Raw genomic sequence first — 19,028 nt, 5'->3', positions numbered from 1 at the left:
GATATCTCAGCCATGCATGGGTGTCTGAAGGATTTTTGGTGGCTGGTTGATCTCTTGAGATTTATTTATGGAGCATGCCGGTAGATAAGCTTACGTGGCTCCAGGTGGGAGGTGTGTGTGACTGCCAGGCTTCTGGAAGTACAGGGAGGTGGGGGCCTCCGTCCTCTGTAGCCCAGGAATTCCTCGATTTTATTTATTTATTTTTTCATTTTTTATTTTAAAGGTGGTTCACAGTATTTGATTACAGTTCATATTCAAACACCAACCCCACCACCATCACATCTTCCCATCACCAAATTTGGGATGTTTCCATCCAAAGTCCCAATCCCTGTCTCAAAGCACAACCAAAATAATATATTTTGCATTCTCTGTTATGAAAAACCGCTGAAAATTCTACAAAAGAGGTTTTCAGCTGCCAGGACTGGGTCCCTTGGGGCGGGGAGAGCTCTCACTGCCCACTCTGGGGGGCCCCGAGTGAAGCCTGGCACAGAGTCCACTGCTGTGGCTATGGTGGGCGTCATCTTGCTCCCTTCCGGGAGAAAAAGTCGTGTGATCTGATGGTGACTGATGAGGAGATTATGTGGCTCTGGCAGAAGGTGGCTTATGGGCGTGACCCTTGGGTCGCTGGAGACTGGGAAGGAAAATGGGCAGAGGATCTCCGTTCTCGGTCAGCCCGGGGATTGCTTTAGCTATTAGGGGTTCTATATTATTTCATATGAATTTCAGGACTGTTTGAAAAACTGAAGAACTGCATTGAATCTGTACTATGCTTTGGGGAGTATTGCCATTTTGATGATATTAATCCTCCCAATCCGTGAGCAGGGGATGTTTCCTTTTTCAACTTTTGAAGTAGTATTTTGTAGTTTTCTTTGTATAGGTCTTTCACCTCTTTAATTAAATTGAGAGCAATAGCATAGTGGGTAGGGTGTTTGTCTTGCACTTGGCCAACCCAGGTTTGATCCCTTCATCCCTCCCGGCAAACAACCGAGAGTATCCCGCCCTCATGGCAGAGCCTGGTAACCTACTCGTGGTGTATTCAATATGCCAAAAACATTTAACAACAAGTCTCACAATGGAGATATTACTGGTGCCCAGTTGAGCAAATCAATGAACAACAGGATAACAATGCTACAGTGCTACAATTTTCTGAGACACAATTGTGAATAGGACTGTTTTTTAAAAATCTTTTCATTTATTGTTTGTGCATAGGAAAGCCATGTTCTTTTGTGTATTAGTTTTGTAGCCTGATGCTTTACTATACAAATTTATTGTTTCTAGAAGATATTTTGGTAGAGTCTTTAGGATTTTCTAAATATAGTATCATGTCAATCACAAATAGTGAGAGCTTGACTTCTTCCTTTCCTGTCTGGATGCCCTTAATATTTTTCTCTTGTCTAATTACTTTGGCAAGCACTTATAGTACTATGTTCAAAAGAAGTGGTAAGAGTGGACAACCTTGGGGTTTGGAGCCTAAACTTAGAGGGAAGGTTTTCAATTTTTCCATATTGAGTATAATGTTCACTATAGGCTTATGGTAAATGGCTTGGCTATGTTGAGAAAATTTCCTTCAATTTCTATGATGTTGAGAGTTTTTATAATGAATATATTCTGGATCTTTTAAAGTGCTTTCTCTGCTATATGCTTTGGGGAGTATTGCCATATATACTCATAAAAAATATATGTTCCTATCAAATATATGTTGATAGGAACATATATTTTTTGTTTTTTATTTTTTGATATGGTATATTATATTGATTGACTTGCATATGTTAAACCAGCCTTGCATTCCCAGGATGAATCCTACTTTGTCATGGCCTATGATGTCTTTCATGAGTTGTTAGATTCTATTTGCTAGTATTTTGTTGAGGATCTTTGTACCTGTTTTCATCAGGAATATTGGCCTGTAATTCTCTTTTTTCCCCTGGTTTCTTTGTCTGCTTTTGGTATCATGGTGATGTTTGCTTCATAGAAAATGTATGAGAGTATTTCTGGTTTTTTTTTGGTTTCTTGCAGGAGCCTGAAAAAGATTGGCAGTACGTCTTTTTAAAGATTTGGATGAACTCACTAGTGAATCCATCTGGGCCTGTGCTTTTGTTTGGGGGGAATTTTGATAACCATTTTCATTTCTTTGATAGTTATATGTTTGTCAGGTTTTTCATATCATCTTGGTTCAGCCATGGGAGGTTATAGGAGTCCACAAATTTATATTTACCCATTTTTTTAAGTTCTCTCACTTTGCGACATAAAGATGCTCAAAGTAATCGCTGATGATTTTTTAAAAATTTCTGTGGTATCTGTTGTGATGTCCTCCCTCTGATTTCTGATTCAATTTATTTGGGTTCTCTCCCTTCCCCCTTTCTCCCTTTCCCCAACCCTCTCTCCTGGATGAGTTTTGTTTGTTGATCCTACATATGTTTTAAAATAAACAGCTCTTGGTTTCCTTGATCTTTTGGATTGTTGTTCTGAATTCCAGTTCATTAATTTTTCCCTAAGTTTTTTTTTAAACTTTTTATTAAATCACCATGTGGAAAGTTACAAAGTTCTCAGGTTTATATGTCAGTTATACAATATTCAAACACCCATCCCTTCACCAGTGCCCATATTCCACCACCAGAAACCCCAATATACCCCCCGCCCCCACCCCTACCCCCTACTGTATAACTAATGAATTTCACTTCATTTTTTCTTTACCTTGATTACATTCCATAATTCAACACAAAACTCACTATAGTTGTTGGAATTTCCAACCAAGAGAGACAGACCTACTACATTTGATAATTAGTTTTTCATTGCTGGAAATGAATAGATATGTAGCCCCACTGCTACAAGTACATAACTCTCTCTCTCTTTTTTTTCCTTTTTCCTTTTCCCTTTTTTTTTTCTTTTTCCCCCATCCCCCTTCCAGCACCTCATAGTATGGTGTACGCCACGCCGTGTCGGCCAGCGTGGGGCTTTTGCTTAGTTCACAGTCCAGAGAGGTGGCTGCTACATTAAAAACCTTCAATATTTCAACAAAAACTTACTGTTATTATTTGGAGTTTCCCCCTCAAGTCAGACCTGTTCAAAAGGAACCGTTTCACATTGCTGACAATTATAAATGTTATATAATTTATAATTGGTTTTGGATTTCTGTATAAAGTCCAGGGAAAATTCTGCCAGAAGTTACATAGCCCAGCTCACAGTCCCAGTGCATTGCTGTAAGAAGTCTCTGAATTCAAAGTCTTTAGGCGCAGAGGGTCCGATTCGCGCTCAGCGGCTCCGGATTTATCTGGGCCGAGGGCGTGCCGGTTATGCCCCCTTCCCATGAGTTCCTGGGAGCCCCAAAAGTAAAAACCGAATACCTGTGGGTTTGGAGTCACAGAAGATGGCGCTTGCCACGTGGGTGCCGCCAGGTCGCCGCTTTCCGTGCAGGAAGACAGGGTGGGGAGGAAAAAAATCCACCCCCGGCAGCACATAGTTGTAGCCCAGTTCGCAGTCCCAATGCATCGCTATCGGATGCTGTGCTGGATGCCCGAATGTGTTACATCTCTGGAGTCAAAGTCTTTAGACGCAGAGGGTCCCTTTCCCTAAGTTTTAATATTTCTTTCCTCCTGCCTGCTTTGGGCTCCTTTTGTTGGCAATTTTCAAGTTTCTTAGTTGTACCATCAAGTTATTTATGTGACCCCTTTCTTTCTTCCTCATGAATTCTTGCATAGCTATGAACTTGCCTCTTAACACTACTTTTGCTGCGTCCCACAAGTACTGGTAGGTCGTGTTCTCATTCTCATTTGTTACCAAGAATCTTTTAATTTCCTTCTTGTTATCCTCTATGACCCACTGGTTGATCAGTAATGAGCTATTTGATTTCCAGGTATTTGAGTTGTTTCTTCGTGTTTGTTTGTGATTAATTTCTTTCTCTTTTCAGAACATGGTGGTCTGAGAAGATAGTTGGTATGATTTCTATCCTCCTGACTTCGTGGAGGTATGTTTTCTGTCCTACATGTGGTCTGTCTTGCAGAATGTCTAGAAGAATATAATATATACTACAAAATATACATTTATATATGCTCTTATTATATGTATGCTAAACCTCTCTCTTCCATTTCTTTTCCATTTCTATTCCATTCCTATTCAAAATAAGTATTTCCTTACTTAGCTTTAGTCTAGTTCTCTATCAGCAACTGACAGAGTGGTGTTGAAGTATCCAACTACTATTGTGTTGCTATCAGCTTTCTTCTTCAGGCATTATTAGCAGATGTTTTGAGTATTTTCTGGTCCCTCATTAGATGCATACACACTTAGGAGTGATGATGAGAAATGAAGAGTACTTTTTCATATACCTTATAGCCATTTTTATTCTTTCAGGAAGTTCTGTTCAGCTTTTCCCCGTTTATTATGAGGTTATTTGGGGGGGAGTGTTGTTGATGATTTTTGCATACTTTATGTTTCTTGTATATAATCCCTTTGTCAGATGTGTGATAAGAAAAATAAGCCCCTTCCCTTCTGTAGGGTGTCTTTTTTGTTCTAGTTACCTTTTTTTGCAAAAGTTTCTTAGTTTGATGTAATCCCATTTGTTTATTTTTGCTCTATTTGCTTGGCCAATGGCATTGATGCATTTATAAGATGCCTCTGAAGCCAGAGGTTCTGCCTATGGTTATGAAGTTGGGTTTAATGTCAAGGTTTTTAATCCATTTGAGTTGATTTTGTGTATAGTAAGAAATAGGATTCCAAATACATTTTTTCCATGTGGCCAACCAGTTTCCCCACCACTAAAAAATATGAATACAGACATCCCCAAAGAATAGGAAGGAGAGATTGATGAAGAACTATGGGTCAAATTAAATATAGCTGAGAATTTACCAGAGACTTTGAGGATTGAGTCAGGCACAGAAATTCAAGAAGCTCAAAGAACCCCAGTTACAGTAAAGCCAAAGAGAAAAACACCAAGACATGTTGTAATTCAAATGACAAATGACAGAGATACTCCTGAGATCAGGAAGATCAAAGGAGGAATTTATGTATAAGTAAGGATCTAGAGAATGATTCACAGCAGATCTAGAGGATGAAACCCTACAGGCCAGGAGAGAACACGGCACAGAGCAGACAAGCTGAAGGAAGAAGCGTCTACACAGGGAGGCTGTGATTCAGAGTTGAGTGAATGATACGAAACTGTATGGAAAAGCTAAAGAAGTTCAGGCCATTCTATCAGCCTTAGAAGAAGCACTTAACAGTCTCCTTGCTAAGTCAGGGCTTCACAAACACTCAAAGTTTCTACAGAATGGTGGCAACAAACTCCACCATTCTAATAATCTTGCCTAATGGCAGTGTCCTGAACGCACCCTCACCGTTTAGAAAGCAACTGCTAACTGACCTGAGGAAAGGTATTGGCAGCAATGTCTAACAGAACAGGAGATCCACCTTCTCTCCTCACTGGATAGATCAACCAGGCCAAAAAAAAAAAAGTCAAGTAGGAAACATTGACCTGAAGGAAAGAAATGGAGGAGATGAGCTGGATATGCATGTATGGCGCTCACCACTCTCCACAAATCAAGCAGTCATCCTTCCCCAGTGCTCATAGAACATTTTCCAAGATAGACCACGTATCTCCATAAAATAAAATAGAAACCCTATTAACTATATTCTCAGACCACAATGATTTGAAAGTGGAAATTAATCATATGCAGAAAATGAAGGAAAAATCAAATATTTAGAAACTAAACAACTTCACTTCTGACTCAGAGTCAAAGGTAGAGAAGACCGTTCTTCAAGCAAACAACTCCCCCAGAATGGTCAGGGTGGCCATACTAGTATCAGAAAACATAGACTTTAGGCTCAAAATTGTTATTAGACAGCGAGGGCCATTTCTTAACGACCAAGGGACCCGTGCATCAGGAAGGATTCCCACTCCATTTGTTGCAGTAACTTAACCTGCTCCATTTCATCCACCCAGATCCTTTGTCAAGGATTAGCTGTCCACAGCTGAGGGTCTATCTCTGGATTCTCACTTATATTCGATTGGTCTGAGAGTCTGCTTTTATTTCACTACCAAGTAGTCTTGATTTCTATAGCTTTGAAGTAAAATTTAATGCTGGGAAAGTAAATATTGCTCTGGCTATTTGGGGAGATTTATTACTCCATATAAAATTTAAACATTATTTGATTAAAAATATGCCCTGGAGGCCAGAGTGATAGTACAGTGGATAGCACGCTTGCCTTGCACACGGTTGGCCAGAGTTCCATCTCCAACACCCCATAAGTTCCCCGAGGCTGCCAGAAGTGATCCCTGAGCAGAATCAGGAGTGAGACTTGAGTACACTGGGTGTGGCCTCAAAGCATCAACAACAACAAAATATCATGGGGATTTCTATGGGGATCGCATGGAACCCTATCGTGCTTTGGTAGAATGGTGTTTTTACAGTGTCAATCCCATTCCTGAGTAGGAGAGGTGTTTTCACCTTTGTTGTCCATTTTGTTTGGAAGTCTTTAGCCTCCCTTATCAACTTGAATTTGAATGGCATGATTGCAAATGGGATTGTTTTATTTCTCTCTGATCTGCTTTAGTAATTGCCTATAGTCACTGTCACTGTCACTGTCATCCCGTTGCTCATCGATTTGTTCAAGCGGGCACCAGTAACGTCTCTCATTGTGAGACTTATTGTTACTGTTGTTGGCATATCCAATACACCACGGGGAGCTTGTCAGGCTCTGCCGTGCGGGCGCGATACTCTCGGTAGTTTGCCGGGCTCTCCGAGATGGGCGGAGGAATTGAACACGGGTCTGCCATGTGAAAGGCAAATGCCTTACCGCTGTGCTATCGCCTATAGAATTATCATAAATTTATGCATATCAATATTGTTGCTTAATTTACTTTATCATCATCATCATCATCATCATTATCCCATTGATCATCGAATTTTTTGAGCGGTCTCAGTAACGTCTCCATTCGTCCAAGCCCTGAGATTTTAGCAGTTTCTCTCTACTTGTCCTTCCAATGATGCTGTACTGGAGGCTCTTTCAGGGTCAAGGGAATAAGACCCAGCATTGTTACAGGTTTTGGCATATGAATACACCACGGGGAGTTTGCGAGGCTCTCCCATGTGGGCAGGAAACTCCCAGTAGTTTGCCAGGTTCTCCCAGAGGGAGAAGTAGGCTATAAGATAAGAGCGGCTGCAAAGCGGCCGCGTGCTTCCAGGATCTTGCTTTTAAGTCTCTGGATGCTGGCCATTGACAGGATTACACAGCGCCGGAGGCAGTCCCTGGGTGTGACTGCCTAGCTACTGGGAAATGGGAAATCTGGGTGGAGGAGGTCCAGTCCTGATCCAGGCTGGCTTGGAGGTCTCAGCCCCGGGTCCCACACACCTGGGTTCCTCTGCTGGTTCCTTCATGCGTGAGGCTCGTCCAAAAATGTGTAGAGGGGCCTTGAGCATGGCTGTGACTAGGCTCTGGAGGTCTTCGGCCACCAGGACCTCTGCTCGGGGTGGGGAGGGAAGCTGGAGCCCATCCCCTCTGAGGAGGCCCCGGGAAGACAGCCAGGTGCGGGCAAGAGACTCTGTAACTTACTTTATAGGTTTATTATTTATAGGAGTGATGTGGTAGAACCCTTGGAGCTTTCTAAGTATAATAAGTAGTAATCTGCAAATGGTAAGGTCTGATTTCTTTTCCAATCTGGATTCCCTTACATCTCTATTTTTGCTTAGGTGCTATGGCCAGGGCTTTGAATATGATATTGAATTAAAATAGTTAGGGTTGACTCTTCATCTCGTGTCTGATCTTAGAGGAAAGACTCAGCTTTTCACCTTTGCATATATTAGTCGTGGATTTGTGGTAAATGGCTAGCACTATATTGAATCAATTTCTGCCCATCCCCCCTTTTTTTCCTATCATAAATGGGTGTTAGAGCTTCTCAAATGTTTTTTATATGATCATATAATTTTTATTTTTTCTTGTATTGATATGATACATCTCACAACTAACTTAAATACACTAAACCATCCTTGCATCCCTGGAATAAATCCCTTTTGATTGTGGTATGTCACTGTCACTGTCATCCCGTTGCTCATTGGGTCTTTTCTTGTTTCTTCATAAATGTTTTATCAATTTCCCTCTTAGAATAGCTTTTGCTGTGTCTCATATGTTCTGATAACGGTTCCTTCATTATTATTATTTGTTTCCAAGATACTTTTGATTTTTATTTAATTTTTCTTCAACTCAATGGTTGTTCAGAACTAAATCTATTTAGTTTCTAGATATTTGACTTTTCTTCACTTTGTGATTAATTTCTACTTTCAAATCACTGTGGTCTGAGAATATAGTTAATAGGGTTTCTATTTTATTTTATGGAGATACGTGGTCTATCTTGGAAAGTGTTCTGGGGAAAGCACTGGGGAAGGATGACTGCTTGATTTGTGGAGAGTGGTGAGCGCCATACATGCATATCCAGCTCATCTCCTCCATTTCTTTCCTTCAGGTCAATGTTTCCTACTCGATATTTTTTTTTTGGCCTGGTTGATCTATCCAGTGAGGAGAGAAGGTGGATCTCCTGTTCTGTTAGACATTGCTGCCAATACCTTTCCTCAGGTCAGTTAGCAGTTGCTTTCTAAATGGTGAGGGTGCGTTCAGGCCACTGCCATTAGGCAAGATTATTAGAATGGTGGAGTTTGTTGCCACCATTCTGTAGAAATTGTGAGTGTTTGTGAAGCCCTGACTTAGCAAGGAGACTGTTAAGTGCTTCTTCTAAGGCTGATAGAATGGCCTGAACTTCTTTAGCTTTTCCATACAGTTTCGTATCATTCACTCAACTCTGAATCACAGCCTCCCTGTGTAGACGCTTCTTCCTTCAGCTTGTCTGCTCTGTGCTGCGTTCTCTCCTGGCCTGTAGGGTTTCATCCTCTAGATCTGCTGTGAATCATTCTCTAGATTCTTACTTATACATAAATTCCTCCTTTGATCTTCCTGATCTCAGGAGTATCTCTGTCATTTGTCATTTGAATTACAACATGTCTTGGTGTTTTTCTCTTTGGCTTTACTGTAACTGGGGTTCTTTGAGCTTCTTGAATGTCTGTGCCTGACTCAAGCCCCAAAGTCTCTGGTAAATTCTCAGCAATATTTAATTTGACCCATAGTTCTTCATCAATCTCTCCTTCCTACTCTTTGGGGATGCCTGCAATTCACATAATGTTCCTTTTTTTTTTTTTTTTGAGCCACACCTGGCAGTGCTCAAGGCTTACTTCCTACTCTGGGCTCAGGGATCACTCTCGGTGGGGCTGGGGGAGTCTTACGGGGTGCCAGAGAGTAAACCCAGGTTGATTGCACACAAGCTCCTGCCCACTTTAACATTTCCTTAGCCGACATGTTGTTCCTTTTGAACTCATCCCATGAATCTCTGGCATTGTCTTCATTTTATAAATCTTTTTTCTGTTGTCAGGTCTCTATTGTTGATTTTCTCATCTTGTCTTCAACCCACTCATTTGTCCACCAGCTTCTGTCACTCTGCTACTGGGACCATCCGGTGAGTTTCTTGTTCTCCCTCCCATGCTCTTCAGTTCTGTGACTTATGGTTGTAGCTTCACTGACATTTCCTGTACATTCTCGTCAGGTTTGTACTATCGTTTCTTTCTGCTCATTACACAGCCTCACCAGGGTGGCGACTCCTTCCAGACTGCTGTCTTCGCGCATTCATTCTGGTGGCTTCCTAAATTTTGTCACTGTGTCCGCTGGCAGTGAGGGCCATTGGTGAGGTGATGGTTTCGTGCAGACCCGGGTAATGAGCTAATGCTCGTGCCCACCAACCCCACCCAGAGCCAACGCTTCTGTGTTTGTGCTGAATCTGGTGGCCGTGAGCGTCTGCAGCAGGACTCAGCACTGGCTTCCAGTACAGTTTTCCAGGGACAACCCTGGCCCTGTGGCTTCAGTCCTTGGGTTTGGACCATTGACCCACAAGGATTCACCTTCCTTTTTCCTCTCCTAAATCAGTTTGCTGTGTGCCTAGGTAGATGTCTGCCCTGAGCGGGGACAGTCTTCTATCTTCACATGGTGTCGCCTGAGCCCAGAGTCCCCCTCTGAAGGGTTGCTGGGAGCAGACGTTCATGCCCGTGGCTGTGAGGGTGCACCCCACTGTCTCTGCTAGTGCTAGTCTCATATTTCCTGGGGTCTTTCCTAGGGGTGGCACAGGTGGAGATCCAGATGGTTCTGGGAATGCATGCGGCCCACAGATTGCGCCACTGTGGTCAATCACCGCTGAACCTGCCCCCACTGTGGCTGCAGCACCCACAGCTGCACCTCTGCTCGGCTCCTTCGCCCCTCCCAGCTGTAGCCACACGCCCATCAGTCCTGTCTAGCAGCTCTCTGGACATGGACTCTCTCAGGGCTCTCAGCTGCATCTCACTCAGCCTTGCAGGACCACCGGCAGGTCCACGGTCATTTCTGTTTTGGTGCAGGTTCAACCCTGTGTCACTCACAGGTCCCTTGCTGTGCCATCTCAGCACCACCTCTGAGTTCCAATTCTTTCAAAGTGTTGTTGAGTTCGCATTTCCTTGAGGATTTTTGTATCTGTGATTACTGGGAATATCGGTCTGTGAATTACTCTTTTCTTGTAGAGAAGAAGACTCATTTCTGCTTTGGTGTCTCCTGCTGCTCTCATACAGTAGATTCTGAAGTGTGTCCTTCTGTGTCATATTTACAGGGTTTGAGAAACAGCCGCATTAATTTTTTAAGCATTTGGCAGGGGTCACCAGGATATCGCTGACCCCCACTCTGCTGTGTGTGAGTGCATGTGTGTGTGGAAGAGTGACTGGTGATCAGATCACACGACAGGGCTGCCCGGTGTAGGATATCATTGGTTTGTCCTTTCTCCCTTGCCACAAAGAGTTTAGGCATATCTGGTAATAATCTCTAAACATAAGACAACATTGGTATGTCCTGTTCTCCTTGCTACAGGAAGCTTAGGTTTATCGGGTCACACCCATCAAAGTGCTCCCGAGTCACTCCCATTCCTTTGTCTATCTGTAACCACTTCTCTACGCTCTCTTCCCCAACCAGTTAATCAGCTTTTCCTCTAATGAGACTCTGTTAATTTGTAAGGTCAGACCTTTCTAGGACACTGAACTTGTATTGTAAGTTAATATTGCCTTGCTCCTCTCCTCGTATCTTTTGAATAGTTTACTTTAAAGCAATGTCCTTTTTATATGGACAAAGAAAGACAGTTGTTAATATGCTTTTGTAACATGGGATTTAATTGGCTTTGAATGTTATTCACTCCTGGGCATCTGCTTTTTCTACTTAAGCCTCAGTTTCCCTTACTTTCTAGCACCCCAAAGGCAGGGTCCCGATGACGGACGGGATGGACCCAGGGCAAGCGGTGAGTTATGTGCTACCCTGGCATCAAGATAGGCCTGGCCAAAGTGCCTGATGCTTAACTATAAGTTAAGAGCTTGGTCATGAACAAATGCTGTCATGATCCAAAACGACGAGACTAGGACCCTGCTAGGGATAGGAAAGACTAATCTGGCCTGAGCACTGTAGTCTGAGATCGAGGTGACCCCAGGAAAGCAATTCTATAAGCTTAATACATCTCTTGCTATGTCCATACAAAATGATTAATATTATGAATGCTTGTATGTTAGTTGGACAAGGAGAGGAGAAACACACCCATGGGATTCCGCTCTTGGGCGGGTGTCCTGCTGAAAGAGAATCTGTCCTAGAAGAAGAATCCCGAGGGAAAGAACTTTAACCCTATTGATTGTGACCACACCTATGTGTAAGCCCCAACCCCTCATGCTGGGGGATTTAACTAAGCTGAAAGAGTGGGCTGGGGGCCAGTCCCGGGGCCAGTCCCAGTGCCAGATCTGGAGAAGCTAGATCGAGATCCAAATCCAAAGGAGAAGGAGAATGAAGTAGGATGGGGGAAGAAGAAGCAGGAGGAGAATCAGAGGAGAATGGAGATGGGAATAGAATAAACTGCAACTGTGACCAACCAGCCTGGCCCTCGTTCCTTCCTTCGCCTGCCTCGTCATCGCCATCAACCTCCCCGGGGTGGGGGAAGTGGCTGGAGAATACCAAAAGCGGGTTCAGGAGAGATAGAGCGCCGTTGCCATGTGCCCGGTGTGGTGCCCCCCCTTTTTTGTGTGTGTTTACACAGCCTGGTTTCCATTTCTTCATAAGGACTCAGTGGTTGTGAGCTTGTGGTGCTTCACATAGGTCTTCAGGCTTATCTAATCTATCAGCAGATAGTTCTACACACAACACACACACACACTCTCACACACACCACTTCAGTATTTTCAGTATTATTGGCTTAAAAGAACTGCTTAACCTCCCTCCCTCCCTTTCTTCCTTCCCCCTCCCTCCCTCCCTCCCTCCCTCCCTCCCTCCCTCCGTCCCTCTTCCCTCCCTCCCTCCCTTCCTCCCTTCCTCCCTTCCTTCCTTCCTTCCTTCCTTCCTTCCTTCCTTCCTTCCTTCCTTCCTTCCTTCCTTCCTTCCTTCCTTCCTTCCTTCCATACATCATGACATACACAGTTATAAAGCAGTTCATGGTTGTATTTCAATCATACAATGTTCCAACACCGTCTTTTCATCAGTGTACATTTTCCAATGTCACCAATGTCACCAGCTTCCCACATGCTACACCTCGATCCTGGTCAGCCTGATTCTGCACTTTTCTTCTTTTTGTCTCTGTTGCTCTCTCCCTCTTTTCATTTTATCTTTTAGGGCACTGTGATCTGCAATCCTGGCTACTGAAAGGTTATTATGTATATCACTTTATCTCCTTCAGCACTTAGTTCTTGTTGAGAGGGCTCAGTCTGACAATCACTATCATAATGGTGCCTTCTCTGTCCTAACTGCACTGCCCCCTGCCCTTCTGGCTGGCTTCCTACCATGATCAGTTCTTCTGGTCCCTGTTTATAGTATCTTTGGGTATTGTTTTTATACTGCTTTTTAAAATATATATCTAGCAAATTAGTACAATCATTCTATGTCTGTCCCTTTATCCCTCTCCTTCTGACTTATTTCACTCAGAATGATGCTCTCTGTGTCCATCCAAGTATTAAAAAATAATTCAAGAAATTCATGATTTCGTTTTTCCTAACAGTTGCATAGGATTCCATTGTGTAGATAAATGATCGTTTCTTTATCCACTCATCTGTTCTCAGGCACTTGGGTTGTTCCAGATTTTTGGTGGGGTGAATAGTGCTGCAGTGAACACAGGAGTGCAGGTGCCCTTCTGTAATGTTCTGAGACTGAAGGTAGATTCCAAGAAGTGGAGTTACTGGGTTGTATGGAAGCTCAATTTCTAGGTTTTTTTTGAGGAATGTCAATATTGTTTTCAAAAAAGGTGGCCCAGTCAACAATCCCACCAGCAGTGAATGAGACTTCCTTTCTCCCCACATCTGCACCAGCATTGGTTGTTCTGATTCTTTTTGATGTACCAGTTTCTATCCATTGAGATTTGTTTAGTCAGTGGTGTTCCATCCTTCACAATGCCTCTAGCTTCAGTGTCATGGAGAGTTCTGCCTACATTTCCTGTTTTAATTACTGCCACTTTGTAATAGAGTTTGAAGTTGGGGAAATTGATGCCCCCATCTTCTTTTCTCCAAGGATTGTTTTAGCTCTCTATGGGTGTTTATTGTTCCGTGTGAATTTTGGGAATGCTTGATCTATTTCTTTGAAGACTGTCGTGTGTATCTTTATAGGGACTGCATTGAATCTGTGCAATGCTTTGGGGATGAACTGTCATTTTATGATATTAATCCTGCCAATCCATGAGCAGGGGATGTGTTTCCATTTCCTTGTTCCACTTTTATTTCTTGAAGTAGTATTTTTGTAGTTCTCTTTGTATAGTTCTTTCACCTCTTTAGTTAAGCTCATTTCAAGGTACTTGATATTCTGTTGTTATTGTTGTTTTGAGGGCCACAACCTGCGATACTCAGGACTTACTACTGGCTATATGCTCAGGGATAACTCCCAGTTGACTCAAAGTACCATACAGAATGTCAGGGATCAGACCCAGGTCATCTGTGTGCAAGGCAAGCTCCCTACCCACTATATTATCACTCCAGCCCCAGACACTTGATTTTCTAAGGCACAATTGTAAATGGGATTTTTAAAAAATATACCTTCCTACTCTTTACTTGTATATATAAGAAAGTCATTGACTTTTGCATATTAGTTTTGTATCCTGCCACATTACTATACAATAGATTTATAGGAGCTTTTTGGTGGAGTCTTTAGGATTTTCTAAATATAGACTCGTGTCATTCACAAACAGTGAGAGCATCACTTCTTTCTTTCCTATTAGGATGCCCTTACTATCTTTTTTTTTTGCCTAATTGCTATGGCAAGTATTTGCAGTACAGTATTCAAAAGAAGTGGTGAGATTAGACAAGCTTGTCTAATACCTGATCTTAGAAGGAAGGCTTTTGGTTTTTCCCCATTGAGTATAATATTTGCTGTGGACTGTGCTAAATGACATTGATTATGTTGAGGAAAGTTTATTTAATTCCCATTATGTTGAGTTTTTATCATGAATGGGTGCTAGATCTTGTCAAGTGCTTTCTCTTCATCTATTGATATACTCATAGGTTTTTTTTTTATTGATATGGTGTATTATGTTAATTGGCTTGCATATGTTAAACCATCCTTGCATTCCTGGGCTGAATCCTACTTGGTCATAGTCTATGATGTCTTTCATGAGTTGTTGGATTCTATTTGCTAGTATTTTGTTGAGGATCTTTGCATCTGTGTTCACCAGGAATATTGGGCTGTGATTCTCTTTTTTTCCTGGTTTCTTTGTCTGTGGTTGGTATCATGGAGATGTTTGCATCATAGAAACTGTATGAGAGTATTTCTGTTTCTTCAGTTTCCTGGAAAAGCCTGAAAAGGTTTGGTAGGAGGTCTTTTTAAAAGGTTTGGATGAACTCACTAGTGAATCCATCTGGGCCTGGGCTTTTGTTTTGCTGAAGACTTTTGATATCATTTTGATTTTCGTGATAGCGATAGGTCTGTTCAGGTATTAAAAATATACTTGGTTAAGCTTGGGAGGTTATAGACTTTATTAATTTATCCTTGGTGTTCTTGTTTCATGACATAAAGTCTCAAAGTAATCTCTGATGATCCTTTGAATTTCTGTGATGCCTGTTGTGACATCCCCCTTTCATTTCTGATCAGTTTATTAGGGTTCTATTTCTTTGTAAGTCTTTCTAGTGGTTTATCTATCTCTTATTTTTCCCAAGAACCATCTCTAAGTTTCATTAACCTTTGGATTGCCTTTTTTGGGGATCCCAGCTCTTAATTTCTCCTCTAAGTTTTATTATTTTCTTCTTCCTGCCTACTTTGGGCTCCTTTTGTTGTTCATTTCCCCAAGTTCTTAAGGTGTGCAGTCAAGTTATTTGTGTGGGTTTTTATTTCTTCCTGGTGATACTTGCAGAGCTATAAATCTTCCTCTTAATGCTGCTTTTGTTGTTTCCCACACATTCTGGTAAGTTGTATCTTTATTCCTGTTTTTTGTTTTCTTTCCTCCTTTGTTTCCTCTCAGATCCACTGGTTGTTCAGAAGTGAGCTGTTTAATTTCCAGGTGTTTGATTTGATTCTCCATTTCTATTGTCATTAGCTTCTATAATCAGTTCATCACAGTCTGAGAATACAGTTAATACAATTTCTACCCTGTTGGTTTTATGGAGGGATGTTCTATAACTCAAACTGTGGTCTATCTTGGAGAATGTCTCAAGTGCATTGGAGAAGAATGTGTATTCACCCTTGGGGGGATGAAACATTCTGTATATATTTACTAGCCCTCTCTCTCTTTCATTTCTTACTCCAAGCCCATATTTTCTTGCTGAGCTTCAATCTTGTCGCTCTATCAGGAGGTGACAGAGCGGTGTTGAACTCTCCAACTACTATCGTCTTGCTATCAGTTTTCTTCTTGAAGTCTATTGAAGCCGTTTTAAGTATTTTTTTCTGATTCCTCATTAGGTGCATGTATGTTTAGGATTGTGGTTTCTTTGTGATGTACATATCCCTTGATTAAGAAATGACCCTTTATGGGGCTGGAGCAATAGCACAGTGTGTAGGGCATTTGCCTTGTATGCGGCCAACCTGGGTTCGATTTCCAGGATCCTATATGGTCCCTCGAGCACCGACAGGGATGATTCCTGAATGCAGAGTCAGGAGTAATCCCTGTGCATCGCCAGCTGTGACCCAAAAAGTTAAAAAAATGACCCTTTGAACACCCTTCCCACCCTGAAATCGATGTCATCTGCTAAATGGTTACCCCATGACATGGTTACCCCACCCTTTTTGAGGGAACGGTATTCTTGCTTGAAGAATTCTTGTCTAGTCTTTGACTTTGAGCCTCTGTGTTGCTCTTATGTTCAAATGTGTTTCTTGTAAGCAGCAGAATTTCTAATTCAATTTTTATTTTTTTTAAAATTTTTTATTGAGTCACCATGTGGAAAGTTACAAAGTTTTCAGGTTTAAATCTCAGTTATACAATGCTCGAATACCCATCCCTTCACCAGTGCTCATATTCCACCACCAAGAATCCCAGTATAGCTCCACCCTGCCCCCCCACACCCCTAACCCCCCCACGCCCCTAGCCCCCCTACCCTTAGCCCCCCCCCGCCTAATAACTAATAAATTTCACTTTACTTTCACTTTGATTGCATACAATATTTCAACAAAACTCACTATTATTGTTTGGAGAGTCTCTCCCCTAAAGTTAGACCTGCTGAAAAGGAAGCATCTAATTCAATTTTTAAATCCATTTTTGCCACCCTGTGTCCTTAATTGGTATATCTTAATTGGTGCATTTCTTTCAATATCTAATTGACATTGAGAGATATTACTGTCATGGAGTTTTAGGCACATGTTTCTGTAGAAGTTTGGTGTGTTTGTTGGTCTTGCCTTGCTTTAAAGTAGTCCCCTAAGTTCTTCTTTTAAAATTGTTTTGAGTCTATGAAGTTCCTGAGCTGTTGTTTATCCACGAAGTTGTGTATAGTTCCTACAAATCTGAATGAGAGTCTGGCTAGGTAAAGTACTCTTGGTGAGGCCTTAATTTCCTTAAATTTTTTGGTTTGGTTTTGTTTTAATTTTTTTTACTATATCCACCATTGACCTCAGGCCTAGAGGATTTTATTTGATGTTCTGTAAATCCTAGGGATGCTTCTTTGTGTGCAATTTCCTTCTTTGATCTTGCTGCTTTCCATCTCGTATCTTTATGGTTTTCGTCATTCTGATTAGGATATGTCTTGGAGTCATTTTATTTGTGTCTCTTTTAGCTGGTATCCATTGGGATTCCTGGATTTGGATTCCTGCATTCTCCAGTTCTGGGAATTTTTCAGCAATGGTGTTTTGAATGTTGCTCTTTCACTGGGATTGCCTTCCTGACCTCTGAGACTTGGATGTTACTTATGTTGTTCCTCTTGAATTCATCCCAAAGTCCTATTTTCCATTAATTTATATTGAGATATTTTTTCTTCTGTTGTTGGAGAAATAGCACAGTAGCAGGGCGTTTGCCTTGCACGCGGCCGACCGGATCCGATTCCTCTGCCCCTCTCGGAGAGCCCGGCAAGCTATCGAGAGTATCCCACCCGCACGGCAGAGCCTGGCAAGCTACCTGTGGCATATTCGATATGCCAAAAACAGTAACAACAAGTCTCACAATGGAGATGTTACTGGTGCCTGCTCGAGCAAATCTATGAGCAATGGATGACAGTGAAACAGTAATACAGTGTGCTGTTGCCAAGAGTTTTTCTACATCTCATCTTTGAGTTCATTGATTCTGTCTTCAGTTGCTGTCACTCTATTGTTGAGGGCATCCACTGAGTTTTTCATTCACCTACCAATTAATTCTGACATTTCTGCTTTTAGTTTTCTCATTTCTGCTCCAATATATTCCTGTATTTATTGGCTATTCATTTCATTGTTCCTTTGAGCTCATTAAATATCCTTACCATTTCCTCACTGAAATTTTTTCCAGAGATTATATAGGTGAATATTCCTTGTTGAGACTTCAGGGTTCCTATGTTTGTCCACTTCAGTGGTGATGTACTGTGCTGTTTCCCCATGGTGCCCGTGGTAGTCTGTGGGTGATTTTTTTTCCCAATACATTTTATTATCCAGAGACTTAAAACCAAGCTCCTGGAAGCTTGGTTGAGACTGCTCAAGAAAACATCTTATAGCCTAGTTCTCCCTCTGGGAGAACCTGGCAAGCTACCAAGAGTTTCCTTCCCACATGGGAGAGCCTCGCAAACTCCCCGTGGTGTATTCATATGCCAAAATCAGTAACAGTGATGGGTCTCATTCCCCTGACCCTGAAAGAGCTTCCAATGTGGCATCATTGGAAAGGACGAGTAAAGAGAGGTTTCTAAAATCTCTGAGCTAGGACAAATGGAGACGTTACTGAGACCGCTCGAGAAATTCAATGATCAATGGGATGATGATGATGATGATGATGACATTTTTAGTGTTTCCCCCACCTTCCTGCTACTTCCAGAGAGGATCCTGGGGGAACTTGGTGACTGGTTCTCTCTTCTTTCCCCATCAAAGGTATTCCCTTTCAATGCAGTGTTCTTGTGTAATTGAGTTGAGCCTCTTGCATTGATTCAAGGAATATGTTCTTTGCCTGAACTGATGCTACTCTGTGATTAGGGTTCTACTGCTTCTTGCTACTTTTGTGGGCTCTGATGGAATACTGAATGGAGTAAGGACTAATATACTATTGGCCTAATGTTTCTGGGCCAGGCTGCCCTGGTTAGAGTTCAGTACAATGGGACAAGGTGCGAGTCTGATGGATGTGGAGGGGAAATTATCAGGCGGCAGCCTTCAGGAAACCATGCCTTTGGGTGGTCTGACCTGTGGGAGGAGTTTTCAAGGCGACATGGTCTCTGCAGGTCCTGCTGTGTCACTCAAGATCATTTGAGGAGTGTTTGAGTCATGCTGAAGTGTTCATGGGGGATAGTTCTACATATTTGGGTCCTTCCTGTGTCTCTGTTGTCAGTTGTGGTGTCCCCACTTTCCTGTATGGTTATACTGATGAGTCTTTGCTCTTCTCTTGG

Source organism: Sorex araneus, chromosome 3 (genome assembly GCF_027595985.1).
Source record: "Sorex araneus isolate mSorAra2 chromosome 3, mSorAra2.pri, whole genome shotgun sequence".
NCBI lineage: Eukaryota > Metazoa > Chordata > Mammalia > Eulipotyphla > Soricidae > Sorex > Sorex araneus.
Note: the sequence above shows the minus strand (reverse complement) of the source record.